Raw genomic sequence first — 19,123 nt, 5'->3', positions numbered from 1 at the left:
GGAAAGTAGTTAAAGTTTGGACATTATTGACAACACCAGGAAGTGCAGCTTGTAACACCCTTCACAGTTCATCCATCACACGTGCACACCACACACACACACACACATACACACACAGAATGTACTGAATGTAAGGGCCGCGTTTACTGTCTGTATTACATGTCTATCACTCCTTACAGTTCATTCATCACAGCCCAATGGCATTTACTGCTAATTATAAAACAGCCATTCCTACTGTGGCCAGCCTACATACAGTATCCCGTCCCAAGGTTTCCTGTAAATGGACGCAGACAGAACATAAAAGTGTGTGTGTGTTTCTCTCTCGGCATAGCTTTCCTCTTATTTTAATCAACTGTATAACCTACTTAGACCAGGCCCAGTTACATCACTGCTTAGCCAGTCAGCCCCCCTCCCCCCACAACTCACAAACTCACACAGCAGGGCTCTCCCTCCAACAAGATATGAAGGCCATTTCCCTGTTAGGTCATAGTTAAAAATGCAGTCGACAACAACGATGAGTAATCAAAGCCTATGAGAATGTTGCCAAAACACAAACAAACATAGGCTACTGTCTATTTCCAAATTATGCTGTGTTTTGGTCAGTCAAGTCAGTAGAGAACTCTTTGTTTTATTTGGGATAGACCTACAGGTTTACAGTGTAGGCTAAAATAATTTGGAGTTCCTGCAATTGAGACGGAGGGTGGGGCGACAGAGGCAAGCAGGGAAGGGGGAGGTCTCCTTCAGAATCTCCCAGCTCTGTAACCCCCCACCTACCCAAACACGCGCACACAACGCACAGTGAGAATTGGAATTCGCTGCTCTGAAATATATTAATTGAAGTTGCCAGCCACTTCACCTCAAATGCTATTAACAAATTAGAGTACATCTCTGCGTTGTTGACTTAAAAAATATATATATAATTTCAGCAAAATATTAGGTTGCAGGATTGTGCAAAGTTTTTTTCGCGACTTTATTCGACAGTTCCAAGACAATACAGAAAACGGTCGGAGTTCCGACGTTTTCTCCAGGCAGGAATAGGCACATTTGGTGTAAACTAAAATGCCTCGAGATTTGCTGGTTTACTGAAACGGATAAACAACGAAATGCTGTTGTATTCGAACTGAAAGTCTTAGTTATAAAACTTGTTGGAAGGTAGAAAGAGAGACCGCACCATACTCTGCAGTCAACGTCCATTACGCGTGGCTTCGCCGCGCCACTCTATTTGAACTCGGAAAAATTCCTATGTTTTTTCGGGAGTTGTGACTTGAAGCCATCAAAGGAGTCGGACATTTAATTCCTATCCTACCTCCTCGAGGGGTGTTGTACAAGGATCAGAAACGCAGGTGAGACACCAATGCAATCCAATAAATAGCAAGACTGTAGTCACACAATGTTGCATGTAGCTTGCATTTTGTGGTTTGTAAACATTGGTTCATTATTTTTCAGAATCATTGCTCTTTTGATAAAAACAATGCTACGTTTAAATTAAGTAGGTGTAGGGTATCTAGTCAAGCATGTTCATATAGATTTGAAATGCATAGCCTATATAAGAAAAATTGCCTATGGAATTTAGGAGCCCCTGCATGTGGTAGCCTATTGAATAATTATGCAACTGCAATAACAAAGGGTTTGTTTCGAATGAGTTGGATATCCGAGGGTTTCCTCTTGATTTATCAGTTAAACGAATGAACCCTTCATGAACTACAATGCTTCACATTACTTAACCATTAATCCATATATCCTATGGCATGCACCCTTTATAGCCGTATAATGTCTTATAAAGGCGCCATTAATAATGTATAAGATATACACAAAGGTGACCACATTTACAAACCAGAGGGGAGAGTCCAGCTGGTAATCCTTGACCCATGTCTCTCTCTGAGGAACACAGCACAAGCAGTCAGTCACAGGTCACTGCTAATGTGGGGACATTGTGTCCGATAGACGTGGCTGTAAATGTGTCGGTGTACGGTAAATGACGCTTTTGTCACGTCTGATGAGACCTGGCTGATGCATGCGATTTCTGTTGACTCACTGCGCTTGACCGGTGACTCACGCGCGGAACCAACTGTCACCGGCTGATGAATAGAATGGAATTGAATTAGTTATATTGCCACATGATCCGTGGCATTGAAAAAGTTATTGGACCGGTTTCCTGGACAGAGATTAAAGCTAGTCCTCGACTAAAAAGCACTTTAAACCGAGATTCTCCATCGAGCTTTGTTAGGCCAGGACTAGGCTTAACCGGGAAACCGGACCATTATGTTCAGAAGACTACTTTGGATGTTCATATCTGCACATATGGGGTAATATAGCACACACACACACACAATAATGATAATCATGTCATGGTGTGAGAGTTCAGTTTCAAGTGTATTTGCATAATGCATACATTGGAAATGTTACTCACCAGGGTAACAGTGAGAGACGCTGAATGTCTGTGTAAGAACTCCTGACTAACTTGTGATCGGAGCGAATTTGTAATTGGTGTTCTATGTCAGATGCCTCATTCAGGGAGGAGCAAGAGAAAGAGAGACAGATGGGTGAAGAGTAGAGAGAGAGAGAGAGAGATAATAAAATATACAGTGAGAGAAAAAAGTATTTGATCCCCTGCTGATTTTGTACATTTGTCCACTGACAAAGAAATGATCAGTCTATAATTTTAATGGTAGGTTTATTTGAACAGTGAGAGACAGAATAACAACAAAAAAATCCAGAAAAACGCATGTCAAGAATATTATAAAATGATTTGCATTTTAATGAGGGAAATAAGTATTTGACCCCTCTGCAAAACATGACTTAGTACTTGGTGGCAAAACCCTTGTTGGCAATCACAGAGGTCAGACGTTTCTTGTAGTTGGCCACCAGGTTTGCACACATCTCAGGAGGGATTTTGTCCCACTCCTCTTTGCAGATCTTCTCCAAGTCATTAAGGTTTCGAGGCTGACGTTTGGCAACTCGAACCTTCAGCTCCCTCCACAGATTTTCTATGGGATTAAGGTCTGGAGACTGGCTAGGCCACTCCAGGACCTTAATGTGCTTCTTCTTGAGCCACTCCTTTGTTGCCTTGGCCATGTGTTTTGGGTCATTTTCATGCTGGAATACCCATCCACGACCCATTTTCAATGCCCTGGCTGAGGGAAGGAGGTTCTGACCCAAGATTTGACGGTACATGGCCCTGTCCATCATCCCTTTGATGCGGTGAAGTTGTCCTGTCCCCTTAGCAGAAAAACACCCCCAAAGCATAATGTTTCCACCTCCATGTTTAACGGTGGGGATGGTGTTCTTAGGGTCATAGGCAGCATTCCTCCTCCTCCAAACACGGCGAGTTGAGTTGATGCCAAAGAGCTCCGTTTTGGTCTCATCTGACCACAACACTTTCACCAGTTGTCCTCTGAATCATTCAGCTGTTCTTTGGCAAACTTCAGACGGGCATGTATATGTGCTTTCTTGAGCAGGGGGAACTTGCGGGCGCTGCAGGATTTCAGTCCTTCACGGCGTAGTGTGTTACCAATGTTTTCTTGGTGATTATGGTCCCAGCTGCCTTGAGATCATTGACAAGATCCTCCCGTGTAGTTCTGGGCTAATTCCTCACCGTTCTCATGATCATTGCAACTCCACGAGGTGAGATCTTGCATGGAGCCCCAGGCCGAGGGAGACTGACAGGTCTTTTGTGTTTCTTCCATTTGCGAATAATTCCACCAAATGTTGTCACCTTCTCACCAAGTTGCTTGGCGATGGTCTTGTAGCCCATTCCAGCCTTGTGTAGGTCTACAATCTTGTCCCTGACATCCTTGGAGAGCTCTTTGGTCTTGGCCATGGTGGAGAGTTTGGAATCTGATTGATTGCTTCTGTGGACAGGTGTCTTTTATACAGGTAACAAACTGAGATTAGGAGCACTCCCTTTAAGAGTGTGCTCTAATCTCAGCTCGTTACCTGTATAAAAGACACCTGGGAGCCAGAAATCTTTCTAATTGAGAGGGGGTCAAATACTTATTTCCCTCATTAAAATGCATGTTTTTCTGGATTTTTTTGTTGTTATTCTGTCTCTCACTGTTCAAATAAACCTACCATTAAAATTATAGACTGATCATTTCTTTGTCAGTGGGCAAACGTACAAAATCAGCAGGGGATCAAATACTTTTTTCCCTCACTGTATATATATATATAAAGAGAGTGGAGAGGTAGATAGAAGTATATGGTAAGAGAGAGCTGTTCTCCAGTGCTACTCTCAACATGTCCTCTTCTCTGTCTCCAGACATTCAGCCTCTGTATGTAACCGTACTTCAGCTGGGTTGTGTAGTTGTACAATCAAATGATTCATGTAGCCCACTTTGGGACCATGGACATTTCATGGTATAGGGCCCTATAAAATATGCGATGTAGAGACCATGGCCGCAAAACACTGTATCTAGACATTATAATGTAATTCAACAATATGTTGAACATTTTACATTTTAGTCATTTAGCAGACGCTCTTATCCAGAGTGATTTCAGTATTGAGTCCATACATTTTCATACTTGTCCTCCTTGGGAATTGGACCGGCAAACCTGGCGTTGCAAGTGCCATGCTCTACCAACTAAGCTACACAGGGTTAATTTAGCAAGGATTCAACTAAATGTTTGAACGTTTATTAATTTGACCAAGTTTATCATTAGACGTGAACAGAATGCATGAGTGATTCGTATTTTTTGCAACTTTCTGAAGAGGCAACGAGAATCCCCGTCTATATACAGTCCCTTCGGGAAATACCCCTAGACTTTTTCAAGTGATGTTACAGCCTTATTCTATAATTGTTTAAATTCAAATTTTCCTCATCAATACAAATAATGACAAAACTAAAACGTTTTTTAATTTAATTTTTGCAAAAAACAGAAATACCTTATTTACATAAGCATTCAGACCTTTTGCTATGAGACGCGAAATTGAGCTCAGGTGCATCCTGTTTCCATTGATCATCCTTGAGATGTTTCTGCAACTTGATTGGAGCCCACCTGTGGTAAATTCAATTGATTCGACATGATTTGGAAAGGCACACACCTGTCTATATAAGGTCCCACAGTTGACAGTGCATGTCAAAGCAAAAACCAAGCCATGAGGTCGAAGGAATTGTCCGTAGCTCCGAGACAGGATTTTGTCGAGGCACAGATCTGGGGAAGCGTAACAAAACATTTCTGCAGCATTGAAGGTCCCCCAAAACAGTGGCCTCCATTATTCTTAAATGGAAGATGTTTGGAACCACCAAGACTCTTCCTAGAGCTGGCCGCCCGGCCAAACTGAGCAATCAGGGGAGAAGTGCCTTGGTCAGCGAGGTGACCAAGAACCCGATGGTCACTCTGACAGAGCTCGAGAGTTCCTCTGTGGAGATGGGAGAATCTTCCAGAAGGACAATTATCACTGCAGCACTCCACCAATCAGGCCTTTACGGTAGAGTGGCCAGACGGAAGCCACTCCTCAGTAAAAGGCACATGACATCCCGCTTGAAGTTTGCTAAAGGGTACCTAAAGACTCTCAGACCATGAGAAACAAGATTCACTGCTCTGATAAAACCAAGATTGAACTCTTTGGCCTGAATGCCAAGCATCATGTTTGGAGGAAACCTTGCACCATCCCTATGGTGAAGCATGGTGGCAGCATCATACTGTGGTGATGTTTTTCAGCGGCAGGGACTGGGAAACTATTCATGATCGAGGGAAAGATGAACAGAGAAATGTACAGAGATCCTTGATGAAAACCTGCTCCAGAGCGCTCAGGACCTCAGACTGGGGCGAACGTACACCTTCCAACACAATGACCCTAAGCACACAGCCAAGACAACGTAGGAGTGGCTTCGGGACAAGTCTCTGAATGTCCTTGAGTGGCCCAGCCAGAGCCCAGACTTGAACCTGATTGAACATCTCTGGAGAGTCCTGAAAATAGCTGTGCAGCGACGCTCCCCATCCAACCTGACAGAGCTTGAGAGTATCTGCAGAGAAGAATGGGAGAAACTCCCCAAATATAGGTGTGTCAAGCTTGTAGCGTCATACCCAAGTAGACTCGAGGCTGTAATCGCTGCCGAAGGTGCTTCAGCAAAGTACTGAGTAAAGGGACTGAATACGTATGTAAACGTAATATTTCAGCTTTAAATTTGTTATACATTTGCACAGATTTCTAAAAACCTGTTTTTGCTTTGATATTATGGGGTATTGTGTGTAGATTGGTGGAGGAAAACATTTATTTTAGAATAATGCTGAAACGTAACAAAATGTGGAAGAAGTCAAGGTTTCTGAATACTTTCCAAATGCACTGTAGGCTACATTAAGCTACGAAATAAACTTTCCAGTGACACTGACTCACCCAATGATGAAAATGATTCATAGGCCACTCACCAGTAATGCCCGACGCGCTCGTGCCAATATCTCAAGTGCTGTTTGCTCAGAATCGCTGAAAGTTGTTGAGAAAAAAATAGTTTGCTTCCACAGACAGATTAGTCCACTCTTTTCAGCATTAGGCATTTGCTTTCCAAATGGTAGGCCTACGTTTTTCTCACAATTGTTTTTATACATTTGTGAAAGGCAAACTGACAGCTGCGAACAACCATAGATATATGATCCATAGATGGGCAGTTCCCATTCAAGTCAGGACTGGCAGCCATTGTTAGTGTACTAATGAGTTTAACAGTTAGAGTGCCAGGGTTAGAGTGCCAGGTATATACTGCTCAAAAAAATAAAGGGAACTCTTAAACAACACATCCTAGATCTGAATGAAAGAAATAATCTTATGAAATACTTTTTTCTTTACATAGTTGAATGTGCTGACAACAAAATCACACAAAAATAATCAATAGAAATCCAATTTATCAACCCATGGAGGTCTGGATTTGGAGTCACACTCAAAATTAAAGTGGAAAACCACACTACAGGCTGATCCAACTTTGATGTAATGTCCTTAACCTCTTGGGGCTAGGTGGGACGCTCTGGGGCCAACAACAGCGCATTTCAAGAGCGGCAAATTTGAATCCAAATAAATGTCAAAATTCAAATTTTTCAAAAATACAACTATGTTACACCATTTGAAAGATAAACATCTCCTTAATCTAACCACGTTTTACGATTTCAAAAAGGTTTTACGGCGAAAGCATAAATTTAGAGTATGTTAGGACAGTACATTTACAAGAGTTGTGTGTAATGTTTTGTCAAGTCAAAGACAGGGTCACCAAAACCATAAAACCAGCTAAAATGATACACTAACCTTTTACAATCTCCATCAGATGACACTCCTAGGACATTATGTTAGACAATGCATGCATTTTTAGTTCTATCAAGTTCATATTTATATACAAAAACAGCGTTTTACTATGGCATTGATGTTGAGGAAATCGTTTCCCTCCAATAACCGGCAGTCAAGTCAGCGTCACAAATTAAATAATTAAAATTAGAAAACATTGGTAAAATATTATATTGTCATTTAAAGAATTATAGATTTACATCTTTTGAACGCAATCAACTTGCCAGATTTAAAAATAACCTTACTGGGAAATCACACTTTGCAATAATCTGAGCACTGTGCCCAGAAAAATACGCGTTGCGATACAGACTAGACGTCATGTTGGGGAGATCTAAAATCGAAAATACTATGTAAATAATCCATTACCTTTGATTCTCTTCATCAGATGTCACTTCCAGGTATCACAGGTCCATAACGAATGTAGTTTTGTTCAAAAAAGCTCATCATTTATGTCCAAAAATCTCCGTCTCGTTAGCACATGATGTAAGCCAGCCGGACTTCTCGTCATGAACGAGGGGAAAAATATATTTCCGTTCGTTCAAACATGTCAAACGTTGTATAGCATAAATCATTAGGGCCTTTTTTAACCAGAACATGAATAATATTCAAGGTGGACGAATGCATAGCCTTTTATAACGTATTGGAACGAGGGTACCCAACATGAAGTAGCGCGGATAATATCACCGTTAGGTATTCTTGTTGCCAGACAAATCTAATACAAGCTGGAAGTAAATATTCTAAGTGTTTTTCAATGGGGGGTTTAAACAATCAAAACAGGACCACTTCCTGTCAGAAAAGTTTGGGGTCGCGTAAATGAGTTCTGTTCACCATTAACAGGCTTTAATTTATATAAAAAGAGGCGGGCCAGCTTAAAACAAGTCAAAATGAGGCTCAGTAGTGTGTGTGGCCTCCACGTGCCTGTATGACCTCCCTACAACGCCTGGGCATGCTCCTGATGAGGTGGCGGATGGTCTCCTGAGGGATCTCCTCCCAGACCTGGACTAAAGCATCTGCCAACTCCTGGACAGTCAGTGGTGCAACGTGGCGTTGGTGGATGGAGCGAGAAATTATGTCCCAGATGTGCTCAATTGGATTCAGGTCTGGGGAACGGGCGGGCCAGTCCATAGCATCAATGCCTTCCTCTTGCAAGAACTGCTGACACACTCCAGCCACATGAGGTCTAGCATTGTCTTGCATTAGGAGGAACCCAGGGCCAACTGCACTAGCATATGGTCTCACAAGGGGTCTAAGGATCTCATCTCGGTAACTAATGGCAGTCAGGCTACCTCTGGCGAGCACATGGAGGGCTGTGCGGCCCCCCAAAGAAATGCCACCCCACACCATGACTGGCCCACCGCCAAACCGGTCATGCTGGAGGATGTTGCAGGCAGCAGAACGTTCTCCACGGCGTCTCCAGACTCTGTTACGTCTGTCACGTGCTCAGTGTGAACCTGCTTTCATCTGTGAAGAGCACAGGGCGCCAGTGGCGAATTTGCCAATCTTGGTGCTCTCTGGCAAATGTCAAACGTCCTGCACGGTGTTGGGCTGTAAGCACAACCCCCACCTGTGGACGTCGGGCCCTCATACCACCCTCATGGAGTCTGTTTCTGACCGTTTGAGCAGACATATGCACATTTGTGGCCTGCTGGAGGTCATTTTGCAGGGCTCTGGCAGTGCTTCTCCTGCTCCTCCTTGCAGAAAGGCGGCGGTAGCGGTCCTGCTGCTGGGTTGTTGCCCTCCTACGGCCTCCTCCACGTCTCCTGATGTACTGGCCTGTCTCCTAGTAGCGCCTCCATGCTCTGGACACTACGCTGACAGACACAGCAAACCTTCTTGCCACAGCTCGCATTGATGTGCCATCCTGGATGAGCTGCACTACCTGAGCCACTTGTGTGGGTTGTAGACTCCGTCTCATGCTACCACTAGAGTGAAAGCACCGCCAGCATTCAAAAGTGACCAAAACATCAGCCAGGAAGCATAGGAACTGAGAAGTGGTCTGTGGTCCCCACCTGCAGAACCACTCCTTTATTGGGGGTGTCTTGCTAATTGCCTATCATTTCCACCTGTTGTCTATTCCATTTGCACAACAGCATGTGAAATTTATTGTCAATCAGTGTTGCTTCCTAAGTGGACAGTTTGATTTCACAGAAGTTTGATTGACTTGGAGTTACATTGTGTTGTTTAAGTGTTCCCTTTATTTTTTTGAGCAGTGTATATTTGGCTCACGTGCTGCCCAAATTGCGGCCTTCCCAGCTGAAAGTGCTTGTGATAAAACTAAACCCACAGCTATTTTGTAGAAGCTATTTAAAAAAATAATATTTAACCTTTATTTAACTAGCAAAAAGCCTCCTGCGGAGACGGGGGCCTGGGATTAAAAATAAAAAGCTAATACAATATAAATATAGGACAAAACACATCACAACAAGAGAGACAATACTAAATTAAGAGAGACCTTTAGATAACAACATAGCATGGCAGCAACACATGACAACACAGCATGGTAGCAACACAACATAACAATAACATGGTAGCAACACAACATGGTAGCAGCACAAAACATGGTACAAACATTATTGGGCACAGACAACAGCACAAAGGGCAACAAGGTAGAGACAGCAATACATCACACAAAGTAGCCGCAACTGTCAGTAAGAGTGTCCATGATTTAAAAAAAAATATATTTTAATTTTTTTATTTCACATATATTTAACCCGGGTAGGCCAGTTGAGAACAAGTTCTCATTTACAACTGCGACCTGGTCAAGATAAAGCAAGGCAGTGCGGCAAAAACAACACAGAGTTCACATGGGATAAACAAACGTACAGTCAATAACACAATAGAAAAATCTATATACAGTGTGCAAATGTAGTAAGATTAGGGAGGTAAGGCAATAAATAGGCCATAGTGGTGAAATAATTACAATTTAGCATTAACGTTGGAGTCATAGATGTGCAGATGATGATGTGCAAGTAGAAATACTGGGGTGTAAAAGAGCAAAAACATAACAATATGGGGATGAGGTAGTTGGGTGGGCTATTTACAGATGGGCTGTGTACAGGTGCAGAGATCGGCAAGCTGCTCTGACAGCTGATGCTTATAGTTAGTGAGGGCGATATGTCTCCAGCTTCAGTGACTTGTGCAATTCGTTCCAGTAATTGGCAGCAGAGAACTGGACGGAAAGGCGGCCAAAGTAAGTGTTGGCTTTGGGGATGACCAGTGAAATATACCCGCTGGAGCGCGTGCTACGGGTGGGTGTTGCTATGGTGACCAGAGAGCTATGATAAGGTCCTTTACCTAGCAAAGACTTATAGATGACCTGGAGCCAGTGGGTATGGCGACGGATACGTAGCGAGGGCCAGCCAATGAGAGCATACAGGTCGCAGTGGTGGGTAGTATATGGGGCTTTAGTTACAAAACGGATGGCACTGTGACAGACTACATCCAATTTGCTGAGTAGAGTGTTGGAGACTATTTTGTAAATGACATTGCCGAAGTCAAGGATCGGTAGGGTAGTCCGTTTTACGGGGATATGCTTGGCAGCATGAGTGAAGGAGGCTTTATTGCGAAATAGGAAGCCAATTCTAGATTTAATTTTGGATTGGAGATGCTTGATGCGAGTCTGGAAGGAGAGTTTACAGTCTAACCAGACACCTAGGTATTTGTAGTTGTCCACATATTCTAAGTCAGAACGGTCCAGAGTAGTGATGCTAGTCGGGCGGGTGGGTGCGGGCAGCGATCGGTTGAAGAGCATGCATTTAGTTTTACTAGCACGTAAGTGCAGTTGGAGACCACGGAAGGAGTGTTGTATGGCTTTGAAGCTCGTTTGGAGGTTTGTTAACAGTGTCCAAAGAAGGGCCAGATGTATCCAGAATAGTGTCGTCTGCGTAGAGGTGGATCAGAGAATCACCAGCAGCAAGATTGACATCATTGATGTATACAGAGAAAAGTGTCGGCCCAAGAATTGAACTCTGTGGCACCCCCAATAGAGACTGCCAGAGGTCTGGACAACAGGCCCTCCGATTTGACACACTGAACTCTGTCTGAGAAGTAGTTGGTGAACTAGGCGAGGCAGTCATTTGAGAAACCAAGGCTATTGAGTATGCCGATAAGAATGCGGTGATTGACAGAGTCGAAGGCCTTGGCCAGGTCGATGAAGACGGCTGCACAGTACTGTCTTTTATCAATGGCGGTTATGATATCGTTTAGGACCTTGAGCATGGCTGAGGTGCACCCATGACCAGTTCGGAAACCAGATTGCATAGCGGAGAAGGTACGGTGCGATTCAAAATGGTCGGTGATCTGTTTGTTAACTTGGCTTTTGAAGACTTTAGAAAGGCAGGGCAGGATGGATATAGGTCTGTAACAGTTTGGGTCTAGAGTTTCTATCCCTTTTGAAGAGTGGGATGACTGCGGCAGCTTTCCAACCTTTAGGGATCTCAGATGATACGAAGGAGAGGTTAAACAGGCTAGTAATAGGGTTTGCAACAATTGCGGCGGATAATTTTAGAAAGATTGTCTAGCCCAGCTGATTTGTATGGGTCCAGATTTTGCAGCTCTTTCAGAACATCAGCTATCTGGATTTGGGTGAAGGATAAGCGGGGGGAGGCTTGGGCAAGTTGCTGCGTGGGGTGCAGAGCTGTTGGCCGGGGTAGGGGGAGCCAGGTGGAAAGTATGGACGGCCGTAGAAAAATGCTTATTGAAATTCGCGATTATCGTGGATTTATCAGTGGTGACAGTGTTTCCTAGCCTCAGTGCAGTGGGCAGCTGAAAGGAGGTGCTCATATGGATGCAAGTTTCTGTTTGAAAAAGCTAGCCTTTGCTTTCCTAACTGACTGTGTATATTGGTTCCTGACTTCCCTGAAAAGTTGCATATTGCGGGGGCTATTCGATGCTAATGCAGTATGCCACAGGATGTTTTTGTGCTGGTCAAGGGCAGTCAAGTTAGGAGTGAACCAGGGGCTATATCTGTTCTTAGTTCTATGTTTCTTGAATGGGGCATGCTTATTTAACCTCACTAGGGGGTGTGGGACGCTAGCGTCCCACCTGGCCAACATCCAGTGAAATTGTAGAGCGCCAAATTCAAAAACAGAAATACTCATTATAAAAATTAATTAAACATACAAGTGTTATACATGGGTTCAAATATAAACTTCTTGTTAATCCAACCACGGTGTCAGATTTCAAAAAGGCTTTACCGCGAAAGCATACCATGCGATTAACAGCGCCCAGCAGACAAATCATTACAAACAGTAACAAGCCAAGTAGAGGAGTTACACAAGTCAGAAATAGTGATAAAATTAATCACTTACCTTTGATGATCTTCATATGTTTGCACTCACAAGACTCCCATTTACTCAATAAATGTTTGTGTGTTCGATAAAGTCCATGTTTATATCCAAAAACCTCCGTTTTGTTCAATAATCCACTGTCTCAAACAACATCCGGTGAAATTGCAGCGCGTGAAACTCAACAAAACAGAAATTCTCATAATAAACATACATAAAAATACAAATGTTATACACCAGCTTAAAGATAAACTTCTTGTTAATCCAACCGCTGTGTCAGATTTCAAAAAGGCTTTACGGCGAAAGCAAACCATGTGATTATATGAGAACAGCGCCCAGCAGACAAATCATTACAAACAGTTAGCAGCCAAGAAGAGGAGTAACAAAAGTCAGAAATAGCGATAAAATGTATCACTTACCTTTGATGATCTTCATATGGTTGGACTCAGACTCCATGTTATACAATAAATGTTCGTTTTGTTCGATAATGTCCCTCTTTATGTCCAAAAACCTCAGTTTTGTTGGTGCGTTTTGTTCAGCAAACCATTGGAACAAAGCGCGGTCACAACAGACAGACGAAAAATCCAAAAAAGTATAATAAAAGTTCGTAGAAACATGTCAAACGATGTTTAAAATCAAGTCTCAGGTTGTTTTTGTCATAAATAATCAATAATATTTCAACCGGACAAAAGCTTCGTCAATAGAAGAGGAGAAAACAAGAAAGGTGCGCTCCCAATCGCACGCTGGACTCATGTTTGGAAATTTCCACTATCCACTCATTGACAGTGCTGTATCTCCCTCAGTTTTTTGAGTCAAAGCCTGAAACAATGCCTAAAGACTGGCCACATGTAGAAGAAGCCATAGAGATCGTGAACTGGGTCCTAAGTCTTTGTATGGTGGATAGGCTTTCAATGGAAAAACAGCCTTTCAAAATAATAGTACTTCCTGGATGGATTTTCCTCTGGTTTTTGCCTGCCATATCAGTTCTGTTATACTCACAGACATTATTTTAACAGTTTTGGAAACGTTAGAGTGTTTTCTATCCAAATCTAATTATATGCATATCTTAGCTTCTGGGCCTGAGTAGCAGGCAGTTTTCTTTGGGAACGCTTTTAATCCAAAATTCCGAATCCTGCCCCCTACCCTAGTGAAGTTAAGATGGTTAGGAAAGCATTTTAAATGAACAACCAGGCATCCTCTACTGACGGGTCAAGGTCAATATCCTTCCAGGATACCCAGGCCAGGAGTCTTTGGGTCTTTGAATGAAGAGATTGAGATAAAACTGTCCAGTTTGAGTGTTTGTTGCAGTTCGTTCCAGTTGCTAGCTGCAGCGAACTGAAAAGAGGGGTGACCCAGGGTTGTGTGTGCTTTGGGGACCTTTAACAGAATGTGACTAGCAGAATGGGTGTTGTATGTAGAGAATGAGGGCTGCAGTAGATATCTCAGGGGGGAGTGAGGCCTAAGAGGGTTTTATAAATAAGTATCAACCAGTGGGTCTTGCGACGGGTATACAGAGATGACCAGTTTACAGAGGAGTATAGAGTGCAGTGATGTGTCCTATAAGGAGCATTGGTGGGAAATCTGATGGCCGAATGGTAAAGAACTACTAGCCGCTCGAGAGCATTGTTACCTCCAGATCTATACATTTTGTCTCCGTAATCTAGCATGGGTAGGATGGTCATCTGAATCAGGGTTAGTTTGGCAGCTGGGGTGAAAGAGGAGCGGTTATGATAGAGGAAACCAAGTCTAGATTTAACTTTAGCCTGCAGCTTTGATATGTGCGGAGAGAAGGACAGTGCACCATCTAGCCATACTCCCAAGTACTTGTATGAGGTGACTACCTCAAGCTCTAAACCCTCAGAGGTAGTAATAACAACTGTGGGAAGAGGGGCATTCTTCTTACCAAACCACATGACCTTTGTTTTGGAGGTGTTCAGAACAAGGTTAAGGGTAGAGAAAGCTTGCTGAGTATAAGACTGTATCATCTGCATATAAATGGATGAGAGAGCTTCATACTGCCTGAGCTATGTTGTTGATGTAAATTGAGAAGAGCGTGGGGCAGAGGATTGAGCCTTGGGGTACTCCCTTGGTGACAGGCAGTGGCTGAGACAGCAGATTTTCTGTAGCTAAATTATGCTCTCTGGTGTAGTATTTTGAATAATTTTATTTATGTCTGTTCAGCAAGGAGCAATATCATTTTGGGCAAAATATTTTTTTTGTGCTGGATTTTTGCTAAAATATTTATAAGGGGGGGTGTTGCAGCACCCCTACTTCCCACTGCTATGCTACCACCACATGTGCGCTACAAAAACACCACTGAACAACTGCCTCTTGCTAGGTGCATTGGAATTAAAGAGTAACTACACACAAAACATCTACATAAAGTGGTCTCTTGATGTGGTTTAAGCATTGTTGTGGACTTAAAACATCAAATTAAGTTGTTTTTCTATAATAATAAAAAAAGTGTGATTTTGAGAGCGAAAACCTGAAGAAAAAAACATGGAAACAAAACCTGGAAAAACTAAACGGAGAAAACGGAATTTGGGAAAAATAAAACAGATTTGATAATGGTAGCATATCCTGAGTCATTGTAACGGTCGTCGTATATACTGGACCAAGGTGCAGCGGGTTGAGTGCTCATTTTAACTTTATTTAGAACACTTAATTAAGAAAACGATCGAACAAACAGTATGCAGGCTAACACACAGCAGTGCAACAACAACTTCCCACAAAGGGACAGGTGAAAACAGGTTACCTAAGTATGACTCTCAATCAGCAACAACGATGTACAGTTGTTCCTGATTGAGAGCCATACCAGGCCAACAAAGAAATACACAACTTAGACAGAGCATAGAAATACGAAATATAGAACATAACCCAAAACCCCCGGAATACTCTAACCAAACACCCCTCTACATAAACGCATGTACTAACAAACCCCGAACCACATAAAACAAATACCCCCCTGCCACGTCCTGACCAAACTACAATAACAAATAACCCCTTTACTGGTCAGGACGTGACAGTCATGGCTCCCCTTTACACATACACACTGTCATCTGTTTTCCAGTCTGCTGGTGGCGTGGGCCTCTACCATGAAATGGTGTGTTACTATGACATAGTTACTATGACAGCGTTACTTTGACGGGGGGGAACAGGCCGGATCTGAGGCAAAATCTGGTGTGTAGGTGAGGGCTTCCGGAATGGAAAATCTGGAGAGGTCACATCTGCTAGAAAGAGAGGGAGAATAAAAATATATTCTTATGAGAACTAGAATGTATCTAACTAAAGGGATGAGAGGGGAAAGAGAGTGGGGGGGGGTTAGGGGTGAGGAGGAGATGAAGAACAGATGAGGGAAAGAGGGGGTGTATGGGGGAGGAAGCGGGAAGGAAGTGTGTATGGGGAAGGCATGGGAGATAGATGGGAGTGGGGAGATGTTTCCAATAGGTAGAGGCCCTCTCCTCGATAGAGATCTGGTGTGATGCTCTATTCCTGGCCTAGCGACTATACACCACCCTGGGTGTGTGTGTAGCTACTCTCAGACCATCCATTTAGAATCATATCAAACCTCCGGAGTCATTGTAACAGTCCATCGCTAAGCTATAAACAGTACCAACATGCTGAGCCAATGGCGTTTAGTTCAGCAGCATCTGCAGAATAATTATCACTGCTCTTAAAGTTATTTTTACTTGTGAAGATCATAATTTATGGTAGTTGTCTTCCCTACTCTAGTTGAAAGCAAGTCCCTTCGTATAAGCGTGTCTGTTAAATTGCTGAAATGTTCCTTTAGAATTTAAAGAAGCCACACAGCGTGGCTAGAGCAGGGAGAAATCACTCTTATTTCTGTTCTAATTGTGTCTGTGGTGATTTTGTGGTGGTGGTGTGATAACTACCACAGTGAGGTTTACAGAGCTGGGCGTGTTAGCTGTTAACTAGCTTTTAGCTTCTATGGCAGGGCTGATCAACCCTCCTGCTGAAGAACTATGGCGGGGATTTGCATGTTTTTACTCCTACCATGCTCTGGAGTAGTGCTGGAGCAAAAGCCTGCATACTCAGAATGCTCTATATCTCTCCCTTACTCCCTCACTTTGTCTCTGCTTGGATGTCTCTGTGCTGTGCTCTGCTGTCAGCTAGCCAGCAGTATGATGGAGACTCTACACCATAAAACTCATAAATCTGCAAACAGACTCATTCGTTTAAGAGAGTCTTTAATGTTCGTGTGGGGTTGAGTTACGGGCGGCATTAATGAAGGGCATTAATGATGTCTTCATAAACCTCCCGCTCTACTCTTTACCGTTACATACCTCCCTCTCTGGGTCACCATCCTGTCTCTCATACACACACACACACACACATACACACACACACACACACGAGCACACTGGCTGCCAGCTCCGAAGGACAGATCTCATTATGGAATCGGACCCTCGGTAATGTCCACACACACACCTTTCCTCACTGCCAGCTGCAGTGATGTCCAGGTCTAGTGTTTCGTCAGGTTGTTCTGCCATAAGCAGGGAGATGATGTATTACAGAGTATTTTTACAGCTCTCCTTTTTGTTAGTCTCTCACAGTGTGTGTTTGTGGGTTGGAAAGGTTTCATCACACCTAAACACAAGATCCATCTTCTCAATGAGATTTTAACACTGTGACACTGACAGGCAGGAGGTGTTTTGGATAGGGGTTACGCTGCGTTCACGTGCTAGTCGGGAACTAGGAAACTGACATTTCGGACTCGCTGATTGGTTGAACGCGGCACGTGTATAACTTGAACCAGTTAGCTGGTCGGACATTTAAGAGTTTCCAAGTTCCGACTAGCACATGTACAGCGACAAAGGGGTTAAGGCCAGGACACTGTACGCAGTCGGAGCCGACAGAGTGTTGCAGTGTCATTTTATGTCACAAAATGGGCAGCTCCTTGTTGTGCTCACAAACCTACTACGAACAAGTGCGCCCATGAAATTTGGAACGCAACATATACAATTGATGGGCAGTACTGAGAAAGCTTTGCAGCGGAAGTCCCGCCCCTGTGTCTACTTCACATGCTTTCTGGTATTTATAAACACGGAAGCAATGGACATGCTGCTACTGCTATTCTACTTGCATGTTTGCTTTGATTTTGACATTCCTTATGCAAAATTAAATCTCTGTCCAATTTTGAGGAGCGTCTGTCCGAGGAGGTGAGACGATAACGAGCACCTCTGTCAAATGATTTGCTGCGATTGTATATGGACCATAACGCAAAGTCAACTGCTGGGGGGAGATAGTACAACATTTAAAAAAAAAATCCTTTATTTAACTAGGCAAGTCAGTTAAGAACAAATTCTTATTTACAATGATGGCCTACCCCGACCAAACCCGGACGACGCTGGGCTAATTGTGCGCCGCCCTATGGGACTACCAATCACAGCCAGGTGTGATACAGCCTGGATTCGAACCAGGGACTGTAGTGACACCTCTTGCACTGAGATGCAGTGCCTTAAAATGCTGCGCCACTCGGGAGCATCGGCATGGAGACAGATTCGGAACCGGTATGTTCGCAGTCTGATAAAGGAGAAAGAGACCAGGAGTGGGACTGCGCCGATTGCCTGGAATCGAAACAGGGTCTGTAGTGATGCATCTAGCACTGAGATGCAGTGCCTTAGACCGCAGCGCCACTCGTGAGCCCCAACATGAAGGCTATCAAATATGTACTGTAACAACTGTGTAATCTATACTTTGGACATAGACCCCCATCCTCCTACTGGGATGCCAAAGCACTTTTATGTGAGGCATATCATTACAACTTCTATTTACATTGGTGTAATTTTCACATCATAATATTACAAGTCACATCCATTTACAGTATCTTACCTGGACATGGTCACATGTTGACTTTCAGAGGAAGCGCCTTGTCTCCCACGAAGACATATGGGCTCTGTGTTTGGGTCCCCAGGCAAGCACTCTGGCCTTGGTAGCAGCAGCTGGCCTGCAATGAGTTGGGAGCCAAACTTGCATCGTGAGGAAATTCCCGCATCTCCCTCCCGACCAAATGCGCCCACATCTACCATGGTTGTGAAATCTGCCAGCCCACATCCGAAGTATTGAAATTGTCTTTCCTCGCCAATGCTTCGCATAGGTCGGACAAGAGACGTATTCTCCTTCCCCACCTAGTAGTGTTCTGTGGACGAATTTGCCACCGTTTGTTCTTATTTCTCACGAGTTGTAAGAGCACTTCAAGCTCTTCCAATTTGGAGGCAGACATGTTTGCTTCTGCTTCTGTAGCTAATTTACTCTGTGAAGTAGAGTTGAAAGAATAGAACACCAGAAATGTAGCTAGCTAGCTAGTATTTGTAACAGGCCTGTAACACTGGATCCTGAATTTCAAATGAAGTCGCTAGCTAGAGTCAAAAAGAGTGCCTCGGCCCCTCTTGCTTGGTAAGCTACTCTGGCACCACCTAGTGGATATACACTGGGTGGAATGCAAGGAAAAGTGTCTGCTGCCCCCAAAAATCGACTCCACCTATGAACATGCACGTAAACAGTGTAGCAGCCTTTAGAGGGAGGTGTAACTCAATCCTCATTCACATTA

At 43.5% G+C, this 19,123-nt stretch overlaps 1 protein-coding gene across 1 annotated transcript in view; it reads left to right on the top strand.

The window, feature by feature from the left end:
- The first annotated feature begins 785 nt into the window (after nt 1–785).
- The window catches only part of LOC106563063 (fibroblast growth factor receptor 1-A), a 30,789-nt gene continuing 12,451 nt past the window's right edge, over nt 786–19,123 (top strand). The window contains 1 exon segment of the mRNA XM_074112228.1: nt 786–1,343. The gene's annotated coding sequence lies outside the window, so the exon portion shown is untranslated.

Source organism: Salmo salar, chromosome ssa11 (genome assembly GCF_905237065.1).
Source record: "Salmo salar chromosome ssa11, Ssal_v3.1, whole genome shotgun sequence".
Lineage (NCBI taxonomy): Eukaryota > Metazoa > Chordata > Actinopteri > Salmoniformes > Salmonidae > Salmo > Salmo salar.
This window is presented reverse-complemented; position numbering and strand designations above follow the sequence as displayed.